The sequence below is a fragment of the Arachis stenosperma genome, chromosome 5, assembly GCF_014773155.1.
Source record: "Arachis stenosperma cultivar V10309 chromosome 5, arast.V10309.gnm1.PFL2, whole genome shotgun sequence".
Classification (NCBI taxonomy): Eukaryota; Viridiplantae; Streptophyta; class Magnoliopsida; order Fabales; family Fabaceae; genus Arachis; species Arachis stenosperma.
This window is the reverse complement of record NC_080381.1, coordinates 67,744,972-67,756,869: the sequence shown is the minus strand read 5'-3', so window position 1 is coordinate 67,756,869 and position 11,898 is coordinate 67,744,972. Positions and strand designations below refer to the sequence as shown.

Sequence of the window (11,898 nt, the reverse complement as noted above, 5' to 3'; positions counted from 1 at the left end):
TGAAAAATTTTTTATGCAAAGGAAACATGCAAGACACCAAACTTAGAAATTTTTAATGCACGAAAAATATGAATGCAAAAATGCACATGAAAAACAAGAAAAGACACAAAACAAGAAATCATCAAGATCAAACAAGAAGACTTGTCAAGAACAACTTGAAGATCATGAAGAACACTATGAATGCATGAAATTTTCGAAAAAAAATGCAAGAAAAATTTTTAAAGCATGCAATTGACACCAAACTTAAAAATCAACATAGGATTCAAACAAGAAACATAAAATATTTTTGATTTTTATGATTTTATGATTTTTTTGTATTTTTATTAATATTTTCGAAAATAATGTTTTGAAAAACGAAAAATAAAAAGAAAAATTTGAAAAAGATTTTTGAAAAAAAAATTACCTAATCTGAGCAACAAGATGAACCGTCAGTTGTCCATACTCGAACAATCCCTGGCAACGGCGCCAAAAACTTGGTGGACGAAATTGTGATTCAACATCCTTAAGTTTGTATGGAATCTATCTTTTGAGCTTTAGTATGAATATACCCTTAGGACACTGTTTATTTTGAGATGAAGGCTTCTAAGGGGCAGCACCTGTGTGAGGTTTTCTTTATTGGAATTCACAACTCCGTTCAACTAACCAGCAAGTGTACTGGGTCATCCAAGTAATACCTTACGTGAGTAAGGGTCGAATCCACAGAGATTGTTGGTATGAAGCAAGCTATGGTCACCTTGCAAATCTCAGTTAGGCAGATTAAAGGGTAATAGTGATAATTGGATTGTTAAATAAAAAGGAATAATAAAAAGGATAGAGATACTTATGTAGATTCATTGGTAGGAATTTCAGATAAGCGGAATGGAGGTGCTGCAGAGCTCTCGGACGCCTGCTCTCCTATTCCTTCTACTCAATCCTTCTTACTCCTTTCCATGGCAAGCTTTGTATAGGGGTTCACCATCAGCTGTGGCTACTTTCAATCCTCTCGGGGAAATATCCTATGTGGCTGTCACTCGCACAGCTAACCAGTCTGGAGGCATCACCCATGGCTGATGGCTACATCCCATCCTCGCAGTGAAAGCTAATGCTCACGCACTCTGTCACAGTACGGCCAATCACCGGTTGGTTCCCTCCCCTACTGGAATAGAATCCATTGATTCTTTGCGTTGTCACTACGCCCAGCAGGTTACAAGTTTGAAGCACGTCACAGTCATTCATTACCGGAATCCTACTCGGACACCACAGACAAGGTAGACTTTCCGGATTCCCAGGATCCTACTCGGAACACCACAGACAAGGTTGGACTTTCCGGATCCTCATAAATGCCGCCATCCATCTAACTTATACCACGAAGATTCTGTTGGGGAATCTAAGAGATACGCATTCAAGCTTGTGTTGCATGTAGAACGGAAGTGGTTGTCAATCACGTGCGTTCATAAGTGAGAATGATAATGAGGGTTATCTAACTCATCACATTCATCATGTTCTTGGGTACGAATGAATATCTTGGAATAAGAATAAAAGAGGAATTGAATAAAAGAAAATAGAACTTCATTAATCTTTGAGGTACAGCAGAGCTCCACACCCTTAATCTATGGTGTGCAGAAACTCCACCGTTGAAAATACATAAGCAAAAGGTCCAGGCATGGCCGAATGGCCAGCCCCCTAAACCATGATCAATGATCTCCTAAGATGAAGAATAAAACAAAACTGAGACCAGAGATGTCTACTACATTAGTAAATCATCCTATTTATAATAAACTAGCTCCTAGGGTTTACATGAGTAAGTAATTGATGCATAAATCCACTTCCGGGGCCCACTTGGTGTGTGCTTGGGCTGAGCTTGATTTATCCACGAGCAGAGGCTCCTCTTGGAGTTGAATTTCGAGTTATGATGTGCTTTGGGCGTTCAACTCCGGATTATGACGTTTTTCTGGCGTTTAACTCCAGAAAGGAGCGTGTACTTGGCGTTCAACGCCAGTTTGCGTCGTCATTCTTCGAATAAAGTATAGACTATTATATATTGCTGGAAAGCCCTGGATGTCTACTTTCCAACGCCGTTGAGAGCGCGCCAATTGGAGTTCTGTAGCTCTAGAAAATCCATTTCGAGTGCAGGGAGGTCAGAATCCAACAGCATCAGCAGTCCTTTTGTCAGCCTTTTTCAGAGTTTTGCTCAAATCCCTCAATTTCAGTCAGAATTTACCTGAAATCACAGAAAAACACACAAACTCATAGTAAAGTCCAGAAATGTGAATTTAACATAAAAACTAATGAAAACATCCCTAAAAGTAGCTCAAACTTACTAAAAACTATATAAAAACAATGCCAAAAAGCGTATAAATTATCCGCTCATCAACTAGTCCCATTGTTCACAGGATTTCTTTCAGAAGTGTACATGAATTGGTTATTTGCAACCATTTCAATTAGTTCCTGAGCTTCTGTAGGCGTCTTCTTCAGATGAAGAGATCCTCCAGCAGAGCTATCCAAGGACATCTTGGATAGTTCAGAGAGACCATCATAGAAAATACCTATGATGCTCCATTCAGAAAGCATGTCTGAGGGACATTTTCTGATTAATTGTTTGTATCTTTCCCAAGCCTCATAGAGGGATTCTCCATCCTTCTGTCTGAAGGTTTGGACTTCCACTCTAAGCTTACTCCATTTTTGAGGTGGAAAGAACATTGCCAAGAAGGCATTGACTAGCTTTTCCTAAGAGTCCAGGCTATCTTTAGGTTGTGAGTCCAACCATATTCTAGCTCTGTCTCTTACAGCAAAAGGGAATAGCATCAGTCTGTAGACCTCAGGGTCAACCCCATTAGTCTTGACTGTGTCACAGATTTGCAAGAACTCAGCTAAAAACTGATGAGGATCTTCCATTGGAAGTCCATGGAACTTGCAATTCTGTTGCATTAGAGAAACTAATTGAGGCTTAAGCTCAAAGTTGGTTGCTCCAATGGCAGGGATAGAGATGCTTCTCCCATAGAAATTGGGAGTAGGTGCAGTAAAGTCACCCAGCACCTTCCTTGCATTATTGGCATTGTTGTTGTTTTCGGCTGCCATGGGTTCTTCTTCTTTGAAGAATTCGGTCAAGTCCTCTAAAGAGAATTGTGCTTTGGCTTCTCTTAGCTTCCTCTTCAAGGTCCTTTCAGGTTCAGGGTCAGCTTCAACAAGAATGCCTTTGTCTCTGCTCCTGCTCATATGAAAGAGAAGAGAACAAGAAGATGTGGAATCCTCTATGTCACAGTATAGAGATTTCTTAAGGTGTCAGAGGAAACGAAAAATAGAAGAAAGAAGGTAGAAGAATTCGAACTTGATTAGATAGGGTTTGAATTGTGCATTAAGAAGGAGTAGTACTCCATAAATAGAAGGATGTGGGAAGAAGGGAAGAGAATTTTCGAAAATTAATTAGAAAGATGTCAGAAACATTTTAAAAATTGATTGATAATTTTCGAAAATTGAAAGTGGAAAAGAAATAAAGTGATTTTTGAAAAAGATTTTGAAATTAGAAATCAAAAAGATTTGATTGAAAACTATTTTGAAAAAGATGTGGTTAAAAAGATATGATTGAAAAAAATTTGATTTGAAAACAATTTTAAAGGATATGTTTTGAAAACAATTTTGTAAAAGACTTGATTTTGAAAATTAGTGACTTGCCTAACAAGAAAAGATATGATTCAAACATTAAACCTTTCTCAACAGAAAAGGCAACAAATTTGAGATGTTCAATCAAATCATTAATTGTTAGTAAGTATCTTTGAAAAAGGAAAGAAATTGATTTTGAAAACATTTGATTGAAAAGATATGATTTGAAAAAGATTTGATTTTGAAAAACTTTGAAAACTTGAAAAAATATTGATTTGAAAACAAAATCTTCCCCCTTTGCCATCCTGGCGTTAAACGCCCAGAATGGTATCTGTTCATACCCTGACCGAGCTCCCCAAACTCGGCAAAGTTCATAGAAGGTCCGACCTCATCCCCAGGCCCATGCCTGAGGTCGGACCTCGGACAATAAAGCTAAAGAAGCCCAAAAGGAACGAAGCCCTAGACCTAAAGGCCGAAAAGGCCTAGGAAAGGCGGTTCCACAAAGATAAAGATAAAACTCCCAAAAGGATAAGATAAGATAAGAATATCTTATCCAGGGAAGATCACGGCCAACTACTATAAATACACTGGAGCACCCAGGTATAACACACACTCTAATTCTACTCAATATCTGCTTGGACCCATGCTAACTTAAGCATCGGAGTGTCATTGCAGGTACCACCACCAACCACTCGGCATACCAAGCTCGGGTCATCAATCCCCCCATCTCGGGCCTCCCTAAGACGACCGAGCTGCGCATTTCAGGTAACCCTCGGAACATTGGCGCCGTTGCCGGGGACCTGGAAGTCATCCCTTTACCATGGCGGACGACCCTCCCAACAATAACCACGCTACATCAGAACAAGAGGAGGAAGTTGACACTGGAGAACGACCGGACAGCCCTCTATCACCACGCACTCCAGGAGGAAACAAACAGAATCGCCCAAAGACATCACTCCCAAACCAAGATCCCCAAAATCCCGAAAGCTCGGAAATTCTAGAAGCAGTTCGGACACAGCAAAACCGGCTGAAACAACTCGAAGAGGGCGTAAAAAAGCAGAAAGAAACTGAACAAGATCTGAGGAGGGAAGCTCGCAAGCGCAGAGAATTAGAAGAAAAACTACGGAAAATAGAGGCCAACCTGAAGGACCGGACGGAACGCGGCACCACCCCCGAAGGCAATCATGATCCCTTCACACGAGAGATCATGAAGGAGAAGGTACCGCGAAACTTCAAACCGCCCGATATGGACCTCTACGACGGCACCACCGATCCAAGTCACCACCTCAGCAACTTCAGAAGCAGAATGTAACTAGTCGACGCCTCCGACGCGATTCGGTGCAAAGCCTTCCCACCACCCTCACCAAGTCGGCCATGAAGTGGTTCGACAACCTGCCACCAGGATCAATCTCCAGCTTCGAGGACCTAACCAAAAAATTCCTAACAAGGTTCTCTATTCAAAAGGACAAGACAAAACACGCCCCCAGTCTACTCGGGATCAAGCAAGGTAACCAAGAAACTCTCCGAGAATACATGGAGCGATTCAACAAAGCCTGCCTGGACATACAACACTTGCCCACTGAAGCAGCCATCATGGGACTGGCAAACGGCCTAAAAGAGGGACCGTTTAGCCAATCCCTATCCAAACGATACCCGACCTCTCTATACGAGGTGCAGGAGCGGGCAGAAAAATACATCAACATGGAGGAAACCTCCCAGCTGAGAGACTCTTCTAGAAAAGAATCAACCTACCCGCTCCGAGATCGAGATCGGGAACAGAAGAAGAAAGAAGAACCCAACTCGGACAAGCCGCGGAAGTACCACAGCTACACCCCCCTCCGAGTCTCCCTAGTAGACGTCTACAGAGAAGTATGCCACACCGAAAAGATCCCACCACCCCGACCTCTAAAACACAAGAGAGCGGGGAGAGATCGGTCGAGTACTGTGAATACCACAAACTTTATGGCCATTCTACTAACGACTGCCACGACCTAAAAAATGTTATAGAAAAACTAGCCAGAGAAGGAAAACTCGACAGATACATAGCAGAGAAAGGAGAAGAGACCAAGAAGAGAAGGAGGGGAGATAACGAAGATCGGGCAGAACGAACCCCACGAACCCCTGAAAGACACGTACACATGATAAACGGAGGTTTCGCAGGCGGAGGAACATCCAGATCCTCGCGAAAAAGGCACCTCAAAGAAGTCTACCACATCCGAGAAGACAGTCCCCTGCCCGAGCTACCTATTATCATTTACCCGAGAAGATGCTCAAGGGATAATACCCGGGCACGACGATCCAATGGTAATCACCATTATTCTAGCAAACGCCAACTTACATCGAACCCTGATTGACCAGGGAAGCTCAGCAGATATCCTGTTCAAAGCGGCTTTCGACAAACTCGGACTTGAAGAAAAAGAGCTAAAAGCCTATCCCACCGACCTATTTGGGCTAGGGGACACCCCAATCCATCCCTTAGGATACGTCTCGCTACACACTACCTTTGGAAAAGGCGAGCAATCTAAAACATTAAGCATCGACTACATTATAGTCGACGTCACTTCAGCATACAATGCCCTCATTGGGCGACCAACCTTAACAGACTGGCAGCTATAGTCTCGACCCACACCTCTGTATGAAGTTCCCCACCACAAAAGGAATCGCTACCCTAAAGGGCAACCAAAAACTAGCACGACGATGCTACAACGAAAGCCTAAGCCTAAAAGGGAAAGAGATCAACACGATAGAACTCGGACGAGTCCAAGCCCGAGAAGATCTTCGACCACAACCAGAGGGAGAAACCGAAAAAGTCCAGATTGGGAGCACACCTGAAAAAACGACAAACATAGGGGCAAACCTCGAAGCGGGCTTAAAAGAGGAACTCATAACCCTCTAAAGGGAGAATTTCGACCTCTTCGCCTGGAGAGCCTCCGACATGCCAGGCATAAGCCCCGACCTGATGTGCCATAAGCTATCAGTGTACCCGGGATCCCGACCTGTCCAACAAAGACGCAGAAAGCTCGGGCCCGAACGCATGCAAGCAATAGAGGAACAAGTACAAGCACTACTAGATGCAGGGTTCATTAGGGAAGTAAAATACCCCCTATGGCTCGCAAACGTGGTCCTGGTAAAAAAGCCCAATGGAAAATGGAGAATGTACGTCGACTACACGGATCTCAACAAAGCCTGCCCCAAAGATCCATATCCACTACCAAACATCGACGCCTTAGTAGATGCAGCCTCAGGCTATAGATATCTCTCCTTCATGGACGCATACTCAGGATACAACCAAATCCCGATGTACGGACCTGACCAAGAAAAGACCTCGTTCATAACCCCAAGGGCAAACTACTGCTACGTAGTAATGCCCTTCGGGCTGAAGAACGCAGGGGCAACCTACCAGAGGCTAATGAACAAAGTGTTCTCAGAGCACATCGGACTACAACTGGAGGTGTACGTCAACGACATGCTGGTAAAGACACAGGAAGACAGAAACTTGCTGACCGACCTCGCCAGTGTCTTCGGCACCCTCAGAAAAACACAACATGAGACTTAACCCGACGAAGTGCACCTTCGCCGCAGAAGCCGGAAAGTTCTTAGGCTTCATGCTGACTCAAAGGGGCATCGAAGCAAACCCGGACAAATGCCAAGCAATACTCAATATGAAGAGCCCGACATGTGTCAAAGAAGTACAACAACTGAATGGAAGACTGGCCGCCCTATCAAGATTCTTGGCAGGATCAGCGATAAAATCACTACCTCTCTACTCACTCCTAAAGAAAGGGAAACCCTTCTCGTGGACCCCGGAGTGCGAAAAAGCCTTTCAAGAATTCAAGGAATTCCTCGGGCGGCCACCAATCCTAACCCGACCTTTAAAAGGGGAAGAGCTCGTACTATACCTCTCGGTCGGACATCGGGCAGTCGCTTCAGCGCTAATACGAGAAAATGATCAAGGACAACACCCCATATACTTCGTAAGCAAGGCACTACAAGGGGCCGAATTAAACTATCAAAAGATAGAAAGATTCGCCTACGCCCTAGTGCTCACAGCCCGGAGGCTCCGTCCCTACTTTCAAGCCCACACCATCAAAGTCCGGACAGACCAACCCATGAGACACATCCTGCAAAAAACAGACCTGGCAGGACGAATACTACAATGGGCGGTGGAACTGTCCGAGTTCGACCTCCACTATGAAGCCCGGACTGCCATAAAATCTCAATATCTAGCCGACTTCATCGCAGAATACACTGAGACCCCTGGAACCCCACTCTCATGGAACCTATATGTCGACGGGTCCTCAAACAAAACGGGAAGCGGAGCCGGGGTCATACTCGAAAGCGACCAAGGAACGCGGATAGAACTATCCCTAAAATTCGAGTTCCAGGCTTCAAACAACCAAGCTGAATACGAGGCCCTACTAGCTGGTCTAAAGCTAGCCAAAGAGGTCGGAGCCCAGAGAATCGCGATCTTCAGCGACTCCCAGGTCATCACATCACAAGTAAATGGAAGTTACCAGGCCAAAGACCCAACTATGAAAAAATACCTGGACCAAACACAGGCACAATTACGCCACTTCCAGAAATACAATCCAGCACATACCTCGGGAACAAAATGCCCGGGCAGACGCCCTCTCAAAGCTTGCTAGCACCAAGCCCGGAGGCAACAACAGAAGTCTTCTCCAGGAAACTTTACAATCTCCCTCCGTGCCAAGAGAGGAAGAAATACTAAATATATCCAACCAACAGCAAGGATGGATGACCCCCATACTCAACTACCTGAGGTCAGGAACTCTCCCCGCCGAAAGAAAAGAAGCTAAAAGGCTTACAAAGGACGCCCAGAATTATACACTAATTCACGACATATTATACAGAAGAGGATTCTCAAATCCCCTCCTTAGGTGCGTTCCGACCTCAGAAACAAAAGGCGTCCTCGAAGAAGTCCACGAAGGCATGTGCGGGAACCATCTCGGAGCTCGGGCACTATCCAAAAAAGTAGTCAGGGCCGGGTTCTACTGGCCGACCTTGCAAAGAGACGCAACAGAGTTTGTGAAAATATGCCCCCCTGCCAAAAACACGCCAATTTTCACAAGGCACCACCCGAAGACCTTATCAGCATCACTGCGCCATGGCCCTTCGCAAAATGGGGACTCGATTTACTCGGCCCGTTCCCACAAGGACCGGGGCAAGTCAAATACCTCATAGTAGGGGTCGACTACTTCATAAAGTGGATTGAAGCTGAACCCTTAGCCACCATTACGGCTCAGAAAAGCCGCAAATTCCTATACAAAAACATTGTCACAAGGTTCGGAGTCCCCTACTCCATCACAACAGACAATGGAACACAATTCACGGACACAAGTTTTCAGAAATTGGTGGCCGAACTAAAAATCAAACAGCAATTCACATCAGTGGAGCACCCACAAGCCAATGGGCAAGCAGAGGCTGCAAATAAAGTCATCTTGGCCGGGTTAAAACGAAGACTCCAAGAGACCAAAGGGGCGTGGGCCGAGGAGCTCCCCCAGGTACTATGGGCATATCGGACAACCCCACACTCTACAACGGGAGAATCACCGTTCCGACTAGCTTATGGGATGGAGGCAATGATTCCTATCGAAATAGATGAAGGGTCACCCAGAATCATCTTCTACAATGAAAAAGATAACCCGCAGGCACAAAGGGAAGAACTCGACCTCCTCCCCGAGGTCCGAGAAAGAGCCCGGATTCGAGAAGAAGCCTTAAAACGGCGAACGGCCCTCAGATACAATCAGAAAGTTATAAAGCGAAGCTTCTCCATCCACGACCTAATTCTAATCCGAAATGACATCGGAACACAAAAGTCGGGAGAAGGAAAGCTAGCCGCAAATTGGAAAGGGCCCTACAAGGTAACAGAAGTCTTAGGAACAGGCTATTACAAAGTATCCGACCTAGAAGGCAACGAGCTGCCCAGGGCCTGGCACGCCTGTAATCTAAGACGGTACTACAGCTAGAAAAATTTAACCCGAGGTGTACTCTTTTTCCCTACAAGGGTTTTTTAATGAGACACCGGTTAAAATAAAACACCTGACCTAGTCAAGGGTAAACACTTTGTAAATATTCTTTCTTTTAATACTAATCGAATTTTTCTATTTTCTTTTCTCCTTCCTCATGACGAAACAAATCCTAGAAAGTACCCCACCAAGGCGCATTAATTTATGCTCGACAAAACGCAAAAAATCATTTGTCAAGAGACCATACAAGGTCGGCAAAGATAAAAGCGACGAGGTTCAAATTAATGTGAGAAGTTATAAAGTAACTCTGAAAAGGCTCAAAAAAAAAAAAGCCAAATAAAAGAGATTACAAAAATAACTTAAAGGGCCGACCAACGAAAAGGTCGGACCTAACAAAAGGAGGTACTCAAAGGCCCGAGGGAAAAGCCCGGATCCAAGGAAGAAGCCTCAAAACAAAGTTTCAAAACGCTAAGCTAAAAAGTTGTTATCCAAAAAGCAACTAAAAAGCATAAAAGCGGAAACAAAAGCCAAAACGCGAACAAGGCTAAAACAAAGGTTTCAAAACGCTAGCTAAAAAGTTGTTATCCAAAAAGCAACTAAAAAGCATAAAAGCGGAAACAAAAGCCAAAAACGCGAACAAGGCTAAAACAAAGGTTGCAAAACGCTAGCTAAAAAGTTGCTATCCAAAAAACAACTACAAAGCATAAAAAGCGGAACAAAAGTCAAAAGCGCAAAACACCGCATAATAAGCTAAAAAAGTTACTACAAGTAGCTAAATAGCAGAAAGGTGTCCAAAGCGTTCACGAAAAACATCCAAAAAGCAAAAAGAACCCACAGGCCGGGTAAAAGGCCAAAAACAAAAGATCACAGAGGATCAAGGACCTTTCCGGTCTCCACATCAACAGAAGGCTGCGGAGGAAAAATGGAAACTGGGACTGCATCAACGACACCGTCATCCCGGTTTAAAACCTCCACGCCAGAACCATCCCGGCCAAAGTTGAAGTCGGATCCGCAACCGGAACCTTGAGGTCGGACACCGGAGCCTTGGGGTCGGACACCGGAACCTCATCCTCGGCAGGGGCAGGAACAATCTTTCCCTCCACAACAATGTTATCCGTACTGAATAAGCTCAGATCCAGGTCGGGAGCAAGAACCCGGATCTGATCCCTCAAATTCACAAACATAGCATCCATACCCTTGGCCACATTATCTTCCAGCTCGTAAAAATCATCCCGAGCCGATTGCAACTTCTCCTTCGTCTCCACAAGCTCGGCATACAGCTTGGTATAGTTCTCCGTCGCCACCTTCGCCATCTCCTCAGATGTCTTCGCCGCCGCCACAGCCGCGGTAGCCCTAGTTTTCTCTTCCTCCAAAGAGATCTCCAGCTCAGTAATCCTGGCAGCCTTCAGTTGACTAATCTTATCAAGATCAGACTGAGCCTTCTCAAGTCGGGAGCTGGTCGCACCAATGGGGGATTTCTTGAACTCCTGGGCAATAGCGGCATGAAGACTGGCCATCCGGACACAACTCCGCGCCATATACTGAAAATGATGCTCCATAGACACATCATCAGTAGAAATAAAAGTCTGAGGAAGAATATGCTGTTCAATCCAACCAAGGGCATCAAAATCCATGTCATTAAAACCCGCAAGCTCCTGAGAGGTCTTCTGTTCTGGGGGGAGGACCGAGGTCGAAGGCGGGGAAAGGTGACCGGGCCCAGAGGTCGGAGGATCTTGAGTTATAGCTCGGAACTGAGGAGTCGGAATGGTCTTCGACCGAGTCTGAACACCCACAGTAGCCTTCTGCGGAGAAGATCGGGCAGAAGCCTCAGCCTCGATATTCCGAGCAGCCGCAGACTTCTTCGACCGACGAAGAAACTTCATGGAATCCGCCTGAGACATCTCTGCAGAAACAAAAAGAAAGGGATTATCACAACAGGAATTCCACCAAAACAGGCAAAATACTAAAAGGATGAAGCTCGGAGAGGTCGGGAACTACCTAACTCGGAACGGAGAAGGCTTGGATCTCCCATTTTCTTCGTGTCCAAGTGAGGTGCCCGACCCCATAAACTGCTCAACACACCCACAAAAGCCTGCTCCACCTCATCTAGACTCTCAAAGGTATACTTAACCGACACTACATTCTCTTGCCAACAAAGAGGAAAAGAAGGCTCCCCACTCTCATCTAGAAAGAAAGGTCGGACGTCCCCAGCATCCCGGACCTTGAAATAATAGTTCTTAAAATCATGAAAGGACTCTCGTACAAAGTACAAAACTTCTTTCCCTGGTTAGCCCTAAAAGAGACCCAAGACACCTTCCCTCCACCGACCCCG

The 11,898-nt window shown here is 45.0% G+C and overlaps 1 non-coding gene across 1 annotated transcript; it reads left to right on the top strand.

Annotated features, from left to right (window-relative positions):
• The first annotated feature begins 2,544 nt into the window (after positions 1-2,544).
• Positions 2,545-2,652, top strand: LOC130984454 (small nucleolar RNA R71). Its single transcript, XR_009088390.1, has one exon. It is a non-coding gene; the product is annotated as a small nucleolar RNA R71 (small nucleolar RNA).
• Positions 2,653-11,898: the final 9,246 nt, after the last annotated feature.